The following is a 20362-nucleotide window of genomic DNA, read 5'->3' on the forward strand; positions in this document are numbered from 1 at the left end:
CCAGTGAGGCAATGGATGAAACATTTTTCACAATGGTCTCAATCTCTCTGTCTGTATCTGGACAAGCTGAGGGCAAACTTAGCAGCTTGTGCAGATACAAAGAGAAAAGAGTGTTTGAATAAACAGCTTAAGCTTTCTCCCTCTCTCTCTCTGTCTCTCTTCTCTCTCAGCAAGGCAACTCAGGTATTGTCTCTATGGCGACTGAAAGGGGGCCAGGCCAGACCACAGCGCCAGGCCCCAAACCACAGACCATTTCGAGTGGAGCAGACGAGCGTTTAAGCTTTACCCACTGGCCCCTCTCCTCTTCCCTCCCCTTCACTGCACAATGCCCCCTTTCAGCATCTGAGTGGCCTCCATGAACCAGACGACCAGTCCCCCCCAATTATCCCCTACCGCTGAAGAGCTTAACACCACTTACCGACCGCCCAAGCATGCTCTCAAACGCAGATGTGCTGTGGTTTCCGAAGATGTGACGATGGCATCAGAGGTTTACTATAAATGAAAAACAATCATTTGTGCAAGTTCCTATTCACTTTGTTTGATTCTTAAAGGTGTTGTTCATATAAACATCCACATTCACTGAATATTTCCTTCCACTGCAGTTCTCAGATCAAACATGCCACCATTAAGGGGTGTGGCATCAGGCTTGATATTACCAAACTGCAGCAGTCTGCTTGCAAAAGTGAAAATCCCATTCATTTTCTCCGTAGGTTAATTGATTTTTAACGATTACTTATAAACCTTTAAAGACAGACCTTTCCTTACAAAAATTGAGAGTTCATGGCAAATTTGCCTGCTAACTTGCTGCAAATTCATCACTCATCATTTTCACATGCAAATGAGCTTTGCAGCAAACTTGTGGCAAATGAGTCCATTGTTGCCAAAGGTTTGCTGCAGGTTCACCACCACCGGTGAAGAACTGTAAACTTCTGGCAAACATTTACAGCGAATCACAAGCTCATTTTAATATGAAAAAAATCATTGACGAATTTCCGGAAAGTTTGCCAGAACTCTAGATTTTTGGTAAGGGTTCTGTGAGCTCTGAGGTTCCATGGAATATGTTTCTGCCAGCCTGATCTCACAGTGAAATCAGAAAGAGTAGACCAACTTTTCTTTCGTCAAAATCGGTATACATGACCAAAATTTCAAAACATTGCCTTCAGTGGCCAAAGCGGTAAGTGTTGTAGGGCATATGGGCACGTGAGAGCTCAATTTATGTCCAGGAGAGGTTGCAAAAAGCTAGTAGTGATGCAAGTTGTTTTCAGCTTTACAGGATGTTATACAATGAAGAGAAATCATATATTTATAGATTCTATCCCCAAACCCAAACCTTACCTTAACCATTAGTGGAGTAAAAAAGTAATGTTAGAGGGAAAAGTGAAACCTCCAAATTATGCTCGTTTTTGATTATTCAAATGTGGTTACTGCCTGGTTTTGAACCCTAGTCTAGCACGCAGCTGATCCAATGTGCTGCCAATCGCGCCAGGTGGAAAGGTAAACACATTGAAACCACTGCAAACACGTCTGATAAGAATGCTGCATGTCAGCACGTCGGCATACAGTCACCGATCCTAGGGTACTGAAACAATCAGAAACGTCATGCCGACTTCACATGTGATCATGTTGGTTTCTGCTAAAATGTATTTGATAAAAACTGTTTAAAAGCAGAATTCCTGGTGAAGATCTACAATATCCATGATCTTGAGGAAGGAATATCCACCAATCAGAGAACTGCAGCAAACAAATTACCCCTTACTAAAAATCTAGTTGCAAACTTACTGCACATTTCCCACTCATTATTTTCACATGTAAATTAGCTTGTGACTCCACACAAATGTTTGCCAGAACTTTGCAGCTCTTCACCGGTACAGGTGAACCTTCAGCAAATGTTTGCCGACCATGAAGCGTTTTCCCCAAAGCATTATTTTGCATGTGAATATAATGAACGGCGAATTTGATGCAAATTTGTGGCTATTGCAAAATATACTTTAAATTAACCAATTATATTCTTATAATCAACAACTTTTAATTAAAAAAAATATATATATATTATTTGATTGCGGCATTCGCAATTCTTCACTGAATTGTAACTCATTCCCCATGAAAGCCGTTAAGCACACAGTCTTTGTCTTTTCGTCCAATTTCCAATAAGTTTTTGTTTTAAATTATGTATGAAATGTTGTGATATACATCGGAGATGGTTGGTTTGGTTCATGGATTAGAAGTCTTTTATGAAAGATTTTATGAAACCCCTATGAAAAAAGGAATGGTAAAATACTTCCGGAGCCAAGATGGCTGAAAAAGTGGATGGCCAATGATGTTTGATGTCAGTAACTTCCAAGCTGCACCAAAAGTACCAGATTTAAATTGAGAGCTATACTGAATATTGTCAGCAAAAAACTTCAATTTCAGTCCGTCCTTTTTAGAGCTTGACCGACGTGGTGAGAGAGAATGCAACCTTACTGTTGAAGTTTTTATTTAATTATTACTTCAACCACTCTTTCAGTGTCTTGTATAACCATTCCACCAAATATTTTGTTGGACACTTTAGTTGTTTAGGAGATATAAGCTTACTAATCGTTAAAATAAACAGAATTTCAATGTGGGATGATCAACAGTGCTACAGATGTGTAGTTTGGACCAAATACCTCACTGTGGCTTTAATCACTGCGTCATGTTTCATTTGGATTGTGTGCTTTTTGTGTCTAGTGTTTTAAGAAAAGGTCTCTGCTTTGGTTTGCCCTCTGAAACACTCTCTCCTGTCCACAGAGGGGCTTTTGAGGGCTGGAAGGAAGACTTTGGTCTGGAGACCACACACACACACCACAATGAACACAGGGCCAGACCCTCATGACCCGTTACTGTGTTATTCCACTCCAGTGTTCAGTAATAGAATGAGAAATGAATGGATATGATTTTCCATATTTAATACAAAAAAGTAAGCATTATGTGAGCAACATGGAAAATCGCAGTTCATTAACAAGGTAGATGATTTCCGTGTTAAAAACTGAAGTAGAGAAATAATTCCTCTAATCTCAGATGCTTTTGAAGATATAAAAGGAAAGCAGAGCAGATCTGTGGCTGATTCTTTTTGTTTCAGTGTTGGAGAACTTAAGTACTAACTGACACAACTATCTTACTTAGGGTTCTTACACCTTCTCACCAAAGAATTTCATGAATACTTGATAAGGATTTTTTAATTGAGGTTGTAATACAAACAATTTCTGGTGAATTATATATTGAGCATAACTAGAAAGTTAATATACACTATGGAAACTCATATGACTTTTCCATGGCTTTTTAAAGATCGTCTTCATTTTTATGACTTTTCCAGGAGTAGAAACAGCACTCTGCACACCAGAGCAAAAGAGAAAAAAAAAAAAAAAACATTGGCTTACCGTTTATCAAGGGTGGAAACTTTCCTGAGTGAAGAGCAACCTGGAATTTTGCATAACAGTGTACAATGCCTGTCCTCCATTTACACAATATATGCAAGTTGTGTAGACCCCCGACCCGCCAGGGAGCCCCCACACTGTCAAGTTATAAACAGCCTAGCACTGGTCTTTCTTGTCATGCAAACAGCAGAGCTCCTTGATGCAAACATTACCGTAACGGTAAATTTTTTATATAACATGCAAATATACAGTAAATGTAATGTCAGCTGTAGAGGAGCTGATTGTTTATTAGTGAAAGCTGTACGTGTAGCACATCGTCATAGAGTAACATAGTGTAGGATTTGTGTAAAACAACAGCCATAATCTCACACAACTTGTGCGAAAGTCATCTGTGTTTCAGGTCCATTTTTGTAGATTTGTGAAATTGGTCTCTGCAGTTTGAGTGTGAGACACTAAAATGGTGTCCCGTATGGCATTAATACGGAACACAATTTTGTCCCCTTAAATATGTGACGATTCTGTATTATATGGGATGGTTGGCAACACTTCTCGCGTGTGAAACACCGTTAACTCTACACAAGCTTTTTAAATGTGCCACACCTCTCAAATTGCATCGTTTTTTAACTGTGGAATCAAGTTTGTTGTCTTAAAACATTCTGCCAGTGTTCCCCACACACCTGTGATGAAATGTGGTACTGAAGTCTTAAAGGAGCTTCGCATCTTTTGCAACATGAGCAATCGGTTTATGCCATCTGCAAAACAATGAAACCACCGATCGAGTCATAGAATACCGATCAGCCGATACCGATCAGTGGCCGATCGATCAGAGCATGCCTGGTATTTTAAGTACTAGTATTTGTAGTGTATTTAGTATGATGAAATATAATGCTATCACCCTAACTGAGGTCCTTATTGTTTTATTGTATGGCTCTGTTTGCAAAAATAAATTATATAATCTAATTTAAAATGATAGCATATCCTAACATAGCTTCAATGTAGTTAGCTTTTTTTGCCTTGTAACGTGTAGTTTAGCTAACTAATCATTACGTTTTTAAAGGCAGCATACAGTACCTGTAGTCAAACTACTTTCAATTATGTGTAGGCGCAGACATAATCCATTATTTTTTTTTCATATTTTCTGCACTGATTTTGAGGGAAAATCTGCAAAATGATGTGGATTGCACTTAAAAATAGTAAAAGGTGTTAAAGGAATAGTTCACCCAAAAATTAAAAATCTGTCATAATTTACTCACCCTGACGCCATCTAAGATGTGTTTGACTTTCTTTCTTCTGCTGAACACAAAATAAGATTTTTAGAAGAATCTCAGCTCTGTAGGTCCATACAATGCAAGTGAATGGTGATCAGGCCTTTGAAGCTCCAAAAACGAGATAAAGGCAGCATAAAAATAATCCATACAACTCCAGTCATGTAATCCATGTCTTCTGAAGCGATCCATTTGGTTTTTGGTGAGAACAGACCAAAATATAACTCCTTTTTCACTGTACATCTTGACAGCAGTCTCCTTTGCGATCATGATTTCAAGCTCTATTACACTTCCTATTGCTTGACCCATGAACAGAGCGCTAGATGACGCTATAGGAAGTGTAATCGAGCTTGAAATCATGATCATGAGGGTAAGTAAATGATGAGAGAATTTTCATTTTTGGGTGAACTATCCCTTTAAATAAAGCTAAGAGTATGCCTACTACACTCTCATTGATGCCTAAAAGCAAAATGAATTTATAACCAAGATATTTAGTAAATGAACATAAAAAGTGAATTTGTAGAATTTTTATGAATGATAGGCCGTTTGGGCCTGATTATTAGTATAGCTTGTAGCTTGGGAGCTTTTCCAAACAGTCTCAAAGTTGCTTCCTGCCTTGCTGTGTGCTATTTAATGACAATGAACATCATATTAATACAAGAGAAATATGAACCAAACCTAGCTGCCCATGTCCATACATGCAAATTATTTGGGCTGGTTGTGTCTTTCCTCTTTATCCTCTAGAGACGAGTATAACCCCCCTTCCCTGTCTTCCTTTGATCCATCAGTATCTCACTCACTCTCTCCGGCTGTAATGTTTGATTGAGCTGAACATTAGACAGGAATAATCTATCCACAGATGTTTGCCGGACCCAGTTGTGCTCCTGATTAGCATGCTTTGATAAGGAAGTGCTTTGAATTATTCTTTAACATATCGATTGCTGGAATAGAGCACACAGGTAGCAAAAGACTCAGGCCAAAGGAGCAAGGGATTAGGACGGATGAGCTATCTTTGGTTTGGAAATACTTTAGAGAGAAAGAAAATTTTCCTAATTGGAACGTATATTTTGGTTTTACAAATTAATGTAAATACTATAATGCAAATTAAAAAACAACACAAGCCAGTGTCATTTCATGATTGGGACATCCCATAGAAGAAAGAATTCCTGTAGGTCAATTGGTACAGCATGGTCACTAGTTCGATTCCCAGGGAACTATTAAAATGCACTAAAAAGGGGGCCTGGGTAGCTCAGCAAAGTAAAGACGCTGATTACCACACCTGGAGTCACAAGTTCAAATCCAGGGTGTGCTGAGTGACTCCAGTCAGGCTTCCTAAGCAACCAATTGGCCCAGTTGCTAGGGTGGGTAGAGTCACATGGGGTAACCTCCTCATGGTCGTTATAATATGGTTCTCGCACTCGGTGGGGTGCATGGTGAGTTGTGCGTGTCATAAGATGCACAGATTGACAGTCTCAGACACAGAGACAACTGAGATTCGTCCTCCACCACCCAGATTGAGGCAAGTCACTACATCACCACAAGGACTTAGAGCACATTGGGAATTGGGCATTCCAAATTGGGGAGAAAAGGGGAGGAAAAAAAAAAAAAGTGTACTAAAAAAAATATTTTAAGTTTTACACATTTTAACTTCATAACAAATTTTCATCAAATCGAATTGAGTAAAATTTTACAAAATAAAATAAAATTTAATGTTCTATTAATTTAATTTAGTTAAAGATGACACAATTTGTTGTGAATTAGAAATGTGTAAATCTCAAATATATTTTTGAGTGTGTACACCTTGAGTCTACTGTCATCTTGAATAATTCTGAATAAACGTCTGCCAAATGCAAAAATGAATATGTAATACTTTGCTAGTTTTAGCGATTTAAAAATGTTTATGCTCCAATTTAATCTTATAGCATAAAATATATTTGAAGCGAGTACATGCAGATATTTTTCATAAAAATATGATGCAACTCACTTTGCTGGTTATTTATTAAGGGCTACTATATAGTCAGCTATTCATTATTTCTAAATAAACCCTGTAGGGTGATCAAGACCGAAACCAAATATTTTGACTACTAAATGCCACAACTGACCAATCCAATCAAGTATAAAGAGTTGTGTTATGATGCTTGTCTTCCATTCATTCACTGTAAGCTTTGCTACCTTAATCAGACTTTCTACCTGACCTGACCCTTACAAAATTACTTGCGTTGATGTAACCTAATATATTCAAGTTCATTCAGTGATATTAAAGTCCACCTGAAATGTAGTCCTCATCTCATTAAAAATGACGTGACTGCGACGTCATTTTTGCAAAATGAAATTACGTGGTCCCTTACAAGTATCACGGCATTTTCGAGGTGAAATGTCCACTGTGTGGTGCTAAAAGTGAGTTAAATATTCTCCCAAACAGATGAGTGTTTTTAAGGCTAATGCTTTATTGAGTTTTAGATCAACAAAACCGATCTCCCTACCCTAAAACTTAAACCTAACCGATAGTGTCATAAAATGTAAATGTGAGATAAAAAACGCAATTGCTCAAGCAACCACGTAATTTTGTAGTCCTTCTATGATACTTTCAGCACACACGTCTACTCGCGTGCTCTTCAGGACTCATAACTAGGTCCTTTGAATTGCAAATGCAATGCTTTATCACTTGAGCTACCATACAGTTTGATTACATTTGAACAAGCTTGTATAGGTAGTCGATAATGTAATGCAAACATTAAAATGTTTTGCCTTACAAACATGCAGTACTCGTAAAAGTGTTTAGATGTCATAAGATGATATAAGATATCATTGTGTGAGAGGAATAGAGCGAAAAGTGTTTATGATAATCTGATGTGTTTACTGATAATCTCCCATTTTATTTCGTGATTTGTGTGAAAGTGAATAAAGGTAATTGTTGTAGCACCTATATTGTTCATTTGTAACCCATTTTACTTCCGTAATTCTGATGTATTTCCAAGTGAAAAAGGATATTCTGACACACCATTTATTACACAGTCGTTCATGAAAATTTTCCAGTGTCTTAGCACTGAAGCTAATGAAATACAGAGAACAAGTCCCTTAAGACATTACCATAATATTCTCCTCAGTTCCTTATTGACGACTATGATGTTTGTCATTATTTCCAAGACTGATACCTGAATCATTGGCTTCCCTCATTGATCACATCCCAGTTGGTGGGCTCGTGGAAAGCTTGGATGTGTTCACAATCAGTGCGTTCAATTATTCAGTGTGTTCATTTGTCTCTGCATGCATGAAAACACTCTGAGAGTTTGTTTGGTTAGCAGCTAAGTATATGCCTCTGATATGTTGTTCTTACAGGAGATGCCTTTGGCTTACATGTGTCATAATACAACCGCACTTGTACTACATGTTTAGTTGGAAGAGGAAAGGGAGGTCAGAGGAAGGTTCTGGAATAATCTGATGTTGTTTTATTCGGTTATACACAGAGCAGCTGGGATGACATCATTGCCTCAGTCTGTTTGCATGTTGACACAGTTTTGTGTTTCATTGACTTACCAATGTGAAGGGTTATATAGGGTCAATTTTAACACACAGGGCTCCCGCATGCCCTTAAAAAATTACGTTTTCTACAATTTAAGGTCATTAATAGTCTTTAATATCTTAAATGTATAACAAAAGTCTTAATTATAATTTAAATAAGTCTTAAATTTGGGGACGTTAAGACCAGAATCGCAATATGGTCTAATGTGATTGTTAAACTTTAAAAGGCTATGATTTCATTTAATAAACGTATGGTCTGCATGCGCTGTGAGCTTTAAAGTGTTAAGCACGCAGGGAACTCGAGATTCAGCGTTTCCAGCGGCTTTAGAGCAGACATTTATGACAAGCAATCTGAATTTCATTAACTTATGTATCAGCAATTAAAAAATGCTAAAGGGACTAAAGCAACTAGAGACAGAGTTCAAAATGAATGAGTTGGACTCATATCGGCTAGGTGGCTGTTAAGAGTTTCTAGACCGGTTATTTAACCAAAGAACCCATTCAAAATGAACGAATCAAACCTACATGTAGAATTGGATGTCAGATTTTCGGTCATGTAAGACTCAAAAAGAAGCAAAAACCGATGAAAGAGCCGATCGTATCAATCAGTGTTGGGTAAGTTAATATAAATAAGTAATTAATTACTAACTACTAACTTTATGATATGAATTACTAACATATTCTACAGTGTAATTAGATTACTGTACTAATTACTCTGTCTGAAAAGTAATTGCATTACTTATAACTAATTACTTTCTAAAACCCTTATCAGCCTCGACCAGATGAAAAATACAAGGATAGACATGAAACGTCCTGGTTACTTTCGTAACTTCTGTTCCTTGATGGAGGGAACGAGACATTGTGTCGATGTAGTGACACTAGGGGTCACCCTTGGGAGCCCCAAACACCTCTGATCTTTGAGAAAAGGCCAATGGGAATTGGTGAGTGGAATTTGCATGCCACTCCCCCGGACATATGGGTATAAAAAGAGCTCGCCTGCAACCACTCATTCAGGTTTTGTGCTGAGGAGTAGCCATTTCAGCGGGTAGTTTAGTGTTGTGGCAAGAGGGACACAACGTGTCGTTCCCTCCATCAGGGAATGGAGGTTACGAAAGTAACCAGGACGTTCCATATCAGTCACTCTCTCGACGTTGTGTCGATGTAGTGACACTAGGGGTCCCTATACAAAACAACACAATGACTGAACTGTGTTACGTGGACTGGCAGTGCGAGATGGGCAGGCTGCTGTGTGCCTCGTAGCCAGTGCACCAGGCCATCATGTAACCTCCCCCAACACTCCTACATGCGTCGAACGGTCCCCTGTACCTCGGGGATAAGTCGACTGCCCAAAAAATGGGGAAAGGCTAGCCCAGCCGTGGTCTCTTCTCCTCTTTTTTCTCCCCAAAAAGAGTGGAAATCGTTTACTGACTGGGGGTCATAAGTGTCCATGTCGGGGGGAGGGGGGGGTCTCCCAAGGGAGACCCCTAGTGTTACTACATCGACACAACGTCGAGTGAGTGTCAGATAGGGAACTGTTCTTTTAATTTTTCAAATAAATCATATAAAACCAAATAAATTATTCATGAACTGGCCAAATAATTTAAATTAGAAAGCATACATTTTAACATTAGACATAAAATTTCTATTTTAAATTCACTATTGATATATATAGAATTCTATATTCTATACAGTAATTAACACAATTACATAAGAAGAAACTGTAATTAAATTACTGAAAAATTAATAAAACTTACTTTACTTTTTTATGAAAAAAATAATTTAATTACAGTAATTAATTACTTAGTAATGCATTAGAACCAACACTGGTACTAACCAAATGTACTGGAAATATGCTTATAACTAGTTTTATTAAATAACATTTACTTATTATTATAACTTAATTGAATAAAAGGTAATAATATCGTAAATGGGTTTATTTTAATGTTTCAGCATGAATACCATGACAGCATGCTAGAATTAAACACTAGTGACATCATTACGTGATGACATAAAAGAACTGTTGAACCAATTTTTTAACCGGTTACTTGAAACAAACTGCCAGAAAGACTTCCCTTCACTACCTGGAAGCAGTAAAGCACAGACATATCAAAATAAAAGTCCCCTGTGTTTATTGTTAAAAGTCCTGCGTTATGCACCAACATTTTTTTTTCTTTTCTGGTTGTTATTAGTATTTTGGTTGCACAATTTTCTTTTGGGATTCAATTCAGTTTGGATTCTTGAAGCCTCTGTCTGGCCCGAAAGGAAAGACTAAGAATTTGTTTTTTAGCACATTAAATATTTGATTTTTAAAAACTATAGTCGTAAGTAATTTTGTTGTCATTTGCACAGATCACCCATGGTAGAAACCGAGCATTGAAATGTGTAATTGGCAGATTAATCAGTTATTGCTTTTCTTTCCAAAACATAGTAATCGTATCAGCAAAATTCCAGTATCGGTCAACCTCTAATTTGTATGTTTTAAAGTACTGGTACATAAGCCAATTTTAATAAGATGTGTACAGCATATGCTGTATATGTGGAAAACATGTCTTGAGTATTTAAACTTGCAGATGCCCTGTTTTGCTGACAAGCAGTTTTACAAGTTCTAAGGTCTTGTTGAATGTGTGCCCCTGCCTGTTTAAGTAAAAGTGTCTGTGATACATTATTATTATTATTATTATTTTAGATTGTGTGGGTTTGTTCTGTATGGACACATAGTATTCATTTGAACACAGATTTAAACTGGTAGGTCGCTAACCAAACATGGATCACTGGTCTGTTCTGATAATGAAGAGCAGAAAAAAATTATGCTAAATGTAAGTCATACAATGCAACCAAACATATGGTTGTGTACTATGGTTGTGTACTATGCAATGTGTGCATAGTAAAGCAAAATAAATAGGCTTATGAGCTTTTAACATGGTGGATGAAATGCTTCCCATATCTTTTGTCATTAAAGTCAAAAGCTGTGTGTCCAATCAAACTCTAAGGCATTTTGGTGCAAATTCACAAGTTGCATGCAGTGTTGGGGAAGCTACTTTGAGACTGCAGTTTTCCAAACTACAAGCTACTCATTACTTAAAGTAGTTAAACTACAGTTAATATTATCTTTTTAAAAGGTAGTTTTCGACACTACAAGCTACTAATAAAAAGTAGTTAACTACACTGAAGCTATTTAAAAAAAAAAAATTATGAATGGATATAAGCTTATAACTATCAGGTAATATTATTGAATTCTGCAAGATTGCAAAATTCATTAAAGTGCACCTATTGAGTGCTTTTGAGGACTAAATAATCACACACTGTAAAATATTTAAGTAATTTTAACAGTAAAAGACTGTAAAAATGCTACAGTAAAAAAAAAAAAAAAAAAAAAAAAAAAAAAACCTTAATTGGTTAGCGGGTAGTTACCTTAAAATATACGGTAAAGTTTTTTAATATATTTAAAAAGACAATACATAAAAATTTACTTTTTTAGATGTAAAAAGTATGATTTTCCCATATAAGTAACAGTAAAGTGTATATTATGTTTAACAAGAGAGCACATGCACTTTTTACAGTATTGTTAAAATTACAGTGTAAACAATTATCAGGCATTCCCAGAATTCCCTGCGTGACCCATTACATTTCATTATATTTGTAATGTTTAGAAGCCGGGAGACCAAGAAGACCAGAGCAGCTCAGGCGGAAAACCGAGAGACCAAGGAGACCAGAGCAGATCAGGCAGATGGCCAAGGGACCAAGGAGACCAGAGCAGATCAGGCGGAAGGCCAGGAGACCAAGAAGACCAGGGCAGATCAGGCGGATGGCCAGGAGACCAAGGAGACCAGGGCAGATAAGGCGGACAGCCAGGAGACCAGGGCAGATCAGGCGGATGGCCAGGAGACCCAGAAGGCCAGAGCAGATCAGGCGGACGGCCAGTAGACCCAGGAGACCAGAGCAGATCAGACGGATGGCCAGTAGACCCAGGAGACCAGAGCAGATCAGGTGGACGGCCAGGAGACCCAAGAGACCAGAGTTGATCAGGCGTGGCTGTGACATGGTGGGGAGCAGACCCAGGCGTGGCTGTGAGATGGCGTGGAGCAGACTCAGGCGTGGCTGTGACATGGTGTGGAGCAGACTCAGGCATGGCTGTGACATGGCCAGGAGACCCAGAAGACCACCTCAGGGTAGGGACTGGATCAGGAGGCCTAGTTGGCAGCCACAGGGCTGAAACAGGGTCAGTAGGCCTGGGTGGTGACTACAGGCTCAAGATAGGGTCAGGAGGCCTGGGAGGCAGCCACAGACTAGAGACTGGAGCCATGGAAGTCTCTGAGGGCTGAGCCGTGGAAGGCGGAGCCGTAGGTGGCTCGAGCGGCGAAGCCGTGGTAAGCGGAGCTGTTGGAGGCTCGAGGGGCAAAGCCATGAAAGGTGGAACTGTGAGAGGCTTGAGGGGCAAAGCCGTGGAAGGCGGAGCCATGGGAGGCTTGAGGGGTGAAGCCGTGGAAGGTGGAGCCATGGGAGGCTCGAGGGGTGAACCCGTGGAAGGCGGAGCCATGGGAGGCTCAAGGGGCGAAGCCATGGGAGGCCGGCATCGCAGGCTCTGGGACGGACGAGGCTTCCAGCTCGTTGGCCATGGCAGGTGTGGGCATTGGCTCGTTGGCTGTGGCAGGCATGGGCACTGACAGTTTGTGAGGTAGGGTCTTTATGACCCTACGCACCAACATCAATGGCAGATCATTCAACTTGGAGACGGGGCCGTGGAAGTCTTCAAGCAAGGAGTCGCGGAAGGTTTGGCTGTGACATGGCATGGAGCAGAATCAGATTTGGCTGTGACATGACGTGGAGCAGACTCAGTTGTGGCTGTGACATGGCGTGGAGCAGACTCAGGTGTGGCTGTGACAGGGCGGGAGCAGACTCAGGCGTGGCTGTGACATGGTGGGGAGCAGACCCAGGCGTGGCTGTGACATGGTGGGGAGCAAACCCAGGCGTGGCTGTGAGATGGCGTGGAGCAGACTCAGGCGTGGCTGTGACATGGCATGGAGCAGACTCAGGCGTGGTTGTGACATGGCGTGGAGCAGACTCAGGGGTGGAAGGCTCTGAAGCCGGGATCGGGATGGATCCTCAGAAGTGAGAGATTCCTGAGTTAACCTAACGTACTTTCTCCATTTGTTGTCTCCCATCTCAGGCAATTCCCTCTATCGGTGAGCTGTTAAACCAATCCGGTATATTGCCTTGAGATGGGAGTCCGCAAAATCTGTGAGGTAGGCAATGGTGCAGAAACGGCAGGAATACTCCATAATGGGTAAGTCCTCCTGGCTCAACTGAATGAACATAGCCGCTAGATCCATTTGTGCGGTCAATTGTTCTGTAACGTTTCGAAGGGAATCACAAGAGCAGGATCTAGGTGCGGCTTAAAAAGTTTAATAAAGAAACAAAGTGTGGTACAAAATAAACATAGAAAACTCTGGAAAACTGTAGAACAAAGAACTGGGGAATAAACAAACAAAACATCCATGATGGGAACTCAGTACAAATGAATGGGAGAAAAACACATAACAACTGACAACGACTGGGTAGAAATCAGGGAATTATATACACACAGGGGTTAATGAGTGAATGAAACACAGGTGAGAACAATAGGGAACAGCTGACAGTGATGAGGGCAGAGAATTATGGGAAGTGTAGTCCGGGGAAACAGATGACAGGGGCAAAACACAAGGCAAAACAATAGTGAATCATGACAATATTTTATGGGAATAGGTATGTTTCTTATTTTTAATATCAGTTATGTACATTGGCGTGTTCTGTGTTACAGTATATGCTGTTATATACAGTATATATGTAGTTTAGTTAATGCTTATTGCATTATTTTATATATTTCACATGTGTTACCCTGATGGTGTTTAGTGCTTGTGTGAGTGACACTGAGCGCTGTCTACATGTTTATTGGTCATTGCTCCTGGAAGGACCACTATTGATGAACTTCATGTCTTCATGTGCCCTTCTGTAATTACTACGGTGATTAACAATAAATTATAAAGTGAAAAGCCTGAAACGTGGTTACCGTATTTTTTACAATGAATTTCTGGCAACCACAGCTGCCAGTTTTTTACCGTAAATTTAACAGGATTTTTTTTACATGCAGAATTTGCCCAAGTTTGCCAGGTTAGTCACATCAACTTTTTTAAAGATATTCAGCATTTGGTTTGTAGCAGATAGTAAAGCGGATATCCATGAGCAGAGCTGTATATTCTTCTTTGTTTACTTACTGTGCTGTACTTACACTTGCTACACATTTTCTGCTATTTTCCCTTGTGTTTTCTGTGTGATTGCTCACGGAGGCTCGCGCGCAGTTATATAAATTATTTATTTTCCCATGCCGGTCTTTTATTATGGTATGAGCCGTCTCCGATAACCCCGCCCCTAAACATCACGTAATGACAAACCCGGCTGTGACTGGTCCCTTTACATGTCAGTTAGATGACTTTTCCTGCCTAAGTGGGTGGTTCTTTGCCAATGTTAGCTGCGATTGACTTAAACAGCAAAGGTCTGGGGTCTAAGGACTGGCTACGCGAGACTAGTAGCATTGCTACTTTTAGGCCACGTCAACACTAATAGGAAAAACCATCTTTATCTCTATGTTTTGGCCTTCTGTCCACATCAAGGCGGCATTTTTGATAGCTAAAATTTAGATATCTGAAAACGTTGACGTATTTGTTGTCATGACACACAGTCATGTGATCCATTCAACATAAAACAATCAAGATAGCGGCCCACGTTTTAGCAGCATTGTTGTGCCTGCTATTCACTTTGATAGCGTTGTTAAAGCTAAATGTTACTTCGTACAACCTTCACATTGCATTCCTTCAAAAGCAACAGGAAGTTTACTCTGAACTGTTGTCCGGCGACGGAACTTGAGGACAATTGCATTTCAGACCATACATAAAACTGTGATTTTTCGCATGTGCAGTAAGGGGATTTAAGAGTGTTCATACACTTCTTAAAGGCTTGAAAACAGCAGTGTGGAAGTAATGTACCTGGATTAAAGTGTACACAGCCCAAGTTAAATAATCCACAATACTGGTTGCATGGCATGGCATGTATCCTCGAAAACATCAAACAAAACTACACAATGTGAAAACAAATAAGGCCCAGACTACACTAAATATGCATTTACTTTCAGCAAAGATAAACATGTGTGCTGACCACAATGTGTTTTGTGCTGTGAATAGTTGGCTGCCGAGTGCATAAAACCATTGAAATTTAGAAAAGACAGAAGACAAAAGACATTTAGAAAACTATGTGATGTTAATAATTTTACATATTAATATGAATGCATTTCAGTGTTTGACTTTAAGGACATTTATTTTTTACTTCTGTACAATTTTTGGTATTTCGCTGGGTCACCACTTGATGTTTATTGTAAAATCTAGGTCCTGAGGTTAGACTAGATGTAGACACTGTAATCTAATGTAAAGTCTCATTGAATAATGTGTAACAACAGAGATTGGACTTTTTCCACCAATAATGTTCAAACATCTGTGCTCTTTAATCCAGACAGAGAGTACTGAAAAACAAGATGTTACATGGCCTTACATAACGACCCTCTCTGAACAAGGAGCCATTTATCAAGATAACCATTAATGCTACTCAAAAGGTGATAGCTGGTGTAGTCTGAGGTGACTGCAAGGCTCAGACGAATCTCAATGAACAGTTCTGGGTTCAGTTAGAGTAAATTTTAGTTACAGCTCTCAAGAGTCCACTCCATATCTGCTTCTCTGTGAATACGCAGCCTATTGATTAGGCCCCAATTGGGTTGTGATCTCTGGCCCCGAGACATATGGCAGCTCTTGTTAATAGCCTAGTTGAACAAAATGAGTGCCTTCTGTCACCAGCTTTCACTCTTTTTTTAAATCTAATATGTCATGTTGCTAGTTGCATGATAAACGTAAACAGTCTCCTGTTGGGTTGAATCATTGTGCTTATTACGAATAGAATATACGCAGAGAATTTCTTATTGAAAAATGGCTTTGAGAAACATTGTGTTGCCTCTCACAATCCCTTTTTCTTTACTTTGCAAGCACATGCCACATATGAGATGGCAATAATAGATGGTTAGTGGTTAATAATGAAAGGATGATTTTTAATTAAACAACAAAATGCTTTTTCTTGGTCAAAATATGCTCTGATGGTCACTTTAATATATTTTTCTGGCATGGTGTAGTACAGGGATAGGCAACCTTTTTGACATGAAGTGCCATTTTTATTTGTTATTTGAAATCACTTGTGTCTGCAGCTGAATCACAGCCGTGCTGATATAGGGCCATACAGCACTTTTGCTCGTGTGATATTGCTTTAATATATGTATGTACGGATCTTTGAATTAACGTGTGGAAATAGTGATATGGAAATATTATGTGGTCAAGACCTGGAACTACTTCATAGCTGTGCGTTTGCTGAAAAATATTTGCACACCTATTCAACAGCCCCGTGGTATAAATCTATCTATATCTATCTATATACAGTGTGTGTGTGTGTGTGTGTGTGTGTGTGTGTATGTGTGTGTATATATATATAATTATTTATTTTTAGATATTGCATTGCTGTACCTGTCTTCAATTAGAAGGTTTAGTTACTTTACCAACTATAATTTTTCTTTTTTTTTGTTTTTGAGTTTTTGAAGAAGCAGGTCTTCTTAATTAGGTTTGATTTGATGTTGGTTGGCTGTGCAAGTGTCTGCCTGGTGCCGCTTAACAGCACAATGGCCAGAATTCAATGTTCCGTGACCGCTGCCATCTGAGAATGCTGTCTGCTGCCAGTGTCACTCTAGGTAATGCTGGAACCAGACGTAGAAGCTTAGCCATCTCCAAACCACAAAGTTTACCTGCTGTGGTGTTCTCTTTTTCCATTTCAGTGACACCTCATAAAAATTCAGCCTGGGCCACTGTTTACAATACTTTAACTGCACATTTGTTTTATAAGTTCCCTCTCTACTGTTAAACACTTTGATTTCACTATAAGGACCAACTGAAAGGACATTATAGAAAGTACACAGTTATTTATCTACAAATGCCCGTAACAGCCTTTTGAAAGCAAAATTGCACATTCACATTATTTATTTACAGGTACAGGTCATATATTCTATGAAAGCAACAAAGTAACCAAAAAAAAAAAAAAATAAACACATTATAAACACATTTATAGACTTGGAGGCCTCGGTTAAGATCTGAGACCTAAATTAAAGAAGTAGTTCATCCTAATCCCACTGAAATGAAAATCTTGACTTGAAGATCTTCTGTGCACATTCATGAGTGTATTAGAAAAGCTCGCCAATGCAAGAACAGCACAAGTTCTCGAGTGAATTTAGAGCCATTGAGGGCAAGCTTCTCTCAAGTCTTCTCTCAAGTTTGCACTTTTTTTATTAGGGATGTCAATCAATAAAACATTTTAATCGAATGAATTACATGATCTGATTATTAATGAATCAAATTAATCACACACACATATATATATATATATATATATATATATATATATATATATATATATATATATTACATTTATTGTACATATTTATACATATTTTGGCAGACGCTTTTATCCCAAGCAAATTACAGTGCACTTATTACAGGCACAGTCCCCCCGGAGCAACCTGGAGTTAAGTGCCATGCTCAAGGATACAACGGTGGTGGCTGTGGGGATCAAACTGGCAACCTTCTGCTTACCAGTTCTATGTTTAAGCCTATATATATATACATATATATATATATATATATATATATATATATATATATATATATATATATATATATATGCTGAGAAATGTCCCCAAATAAAAGTGAAAAGTGACAGTGATTTAAAAGGAAAAATAAAATGGCACTTCATGTCAAAATGTTTGCCGTCCTCTCATTTAGTGGGACAATTTGAAGTAATAACCTTATGAATGTATGTGTGAGCGTCCTGCTGGAAAAAAAAGAAAAAAGGCTTAAACTAGCCTAACATGGTTAGTTGCATAGTCTTCCAGTGTGGCCTGGCTGGGAGACCAGTTAAACCATCTGAAACCAGCTAAGACTGACAAAACAACTTAGTCCAGTTTAAGTTGTTTTGTTCAGCAGTGTGTTTGTCAAAAAATCACTTCTCTTATTTGTAGGACTGTTTGTACAGCAGAAATGTAGTTGACTGATAAAATCAAGTGTTCATGCAGTTACAGAGAGTGAATCTTGCTTAATGGACATTCGTGCAGGACAGAAGTGCACGCTCGAGCAGAAGTGTCCACAGCTGACCATCTCAGCACTACTGTTCAGAAACCAGACTCATCGACCTGTTTGTATTACTGTCCCATTAGACTAGGATGAGATGAATGGCATTTAGCCTCGATGTGTGTTAATGAGAAAGTGTTTAATAGGTGTGATTGGTGTGGTTTGAGGAGGAGGTGGAAATTAGAGTGATTTTAGTGACTAATTGTTTTGTCACTGACAGGAACTGACTGACGCCCACAGTTCGTTCACTGACTGTCTGATGCATATTGCACACAAAACTGAAATGTTTTTTCTTGATATGGAAAGCTATAATCCGATTAGCTGATTTTTTACACAACTTCCAGGGTTAAAATCACAAAGAGCTTTCAGTCTTGAAACAAAGTTGCGTTTGCAAGGTATGGGTTGATACAACAAATGCTTTTGGGGATGAAATAACCACTGGATTTGTCAAGATCTGACAGGTTAGAGGCATCAAAATTTGAAAGATATTCTTTATTTTGTTTCAGACACTTTAAAGGGTTAATTCACCCAAAAATGAAAATCCTCTCATGACTTACTTACCTTTAAGCCATCCCAGATGCGTATGACTTTTATTCTTCAGCAGAACCAAAAAGAAGATTTTTATAAACACATTTCAGCTCTTTTTGTTCATGCAATGCAAGTAAACGGGTGCCATGTGCCATCAGGCTACTGACTGTTTGACGGTCCAAAAGGCAAATTTAGGCTGTAAAAAGTAATCCACACAACTCCAGTAGATCGATTAATGTCTTCTGAAGCAAATCGATAGGTTTGTGAAAAAAAATAAATTGATAATTAAAACTTTATTAACTTCGTTAAAATCGCTTCCTGGCAACAGTCAACGCATCAATAACATAAGCGCAATGGCACGTTCACGCGAGAAGTCAAAAGCGCACATTTTGTATTCAGGAACGAACGTCACGCAAGAGTTAGGTCATTTCAAACAGCGATTTAAAGTTAAAAATGTTTTAATTATCGGTTTGCTTCAGAGCACAATAATTGATCGACTGGAGTCATGTGGATTAATTTTATGCTGCCTAAATATTACTTTTGGTCCGTCAAATGGCCAGCAGACAGATGGCGCCTGTTTACTTGCATTGTATAGACAAAAAGAGCTGAAATGTGCTTATAAAAATCTTCACTGGTTCGGTTGAAGAAGGAAAGACAAACACGGGATGGCTTAAAGCTAAGTAAATCATAAGAGAATTTTCATTTTTGGGTGAACTAACTTTTAACAAGTTAACTAGATAATAATAAATAATAATATATTAGATTTTTATAGCACCTTTCATTCATCAAGTATAGCTCAAAGTGCTTTACAAATCAGAAGTTAAAAGTAAAAGAAAGTGACTGCATTAAAATAAATATAAGTATTACAAATAGAAATAACAAAACAAAATGAAATGGAAAAATGTTAAATAAATATAAATAATAAATAAATAATATTAAAAGTAAAACATTAATTTACACAAAGGTAAATAAAAAATAAACATTCACACATACATACATTCATACATAACAACCAAATGATAAATAATAATAAAATAAATTCTAGAAATGCTTCTTAAAAAAAGAAAGAAAAAAGACGGGGCAAAAAAAGAAGAGCTGGTTGAAATCGAGCAAAAATACAGCGATTTTTGTAAGCACAACTGGACCTGACTCTCTACAATTCTCATTGTTAAATTGATGTATGTTGTAGCAAAAGTTAACATTTTCTCAACTTTTGTTCATGTGATGGACTATTGCAAACCTTTGTGTTTTTCCTCTACGTCTATGTGATGCGTCACCCCTATTGTAGTCAATGGATTTGCAGTGTTCTCTGAGGCAATGTAAACTCTAGTGTGTAGGCACCCAAAAGAAGAGCAAGATCTTGTGCCAGAACTCATTATTCCACATTGTGCTCTTTGATCTTTAGCATGTG

The sequence above is a fragment of the Myxocyprinus asiaticus genome, chromosome 18, assembly GCF_019703515.2.
Source record: "Myxocyprinus asiaticus isolate MX2 ecotype Aquarium Trade chromosome 18, UBuf_Myxa_2, whole genome shotgun sequence".
Taxonomy (NCBI): domain Eukaryota; kingdom Metazoa; phylum Chordata; class Actinopteri; order Cypriniformes; family Catostomidae; genus Myxocyprinus; species Myxocyprinus asiaticus.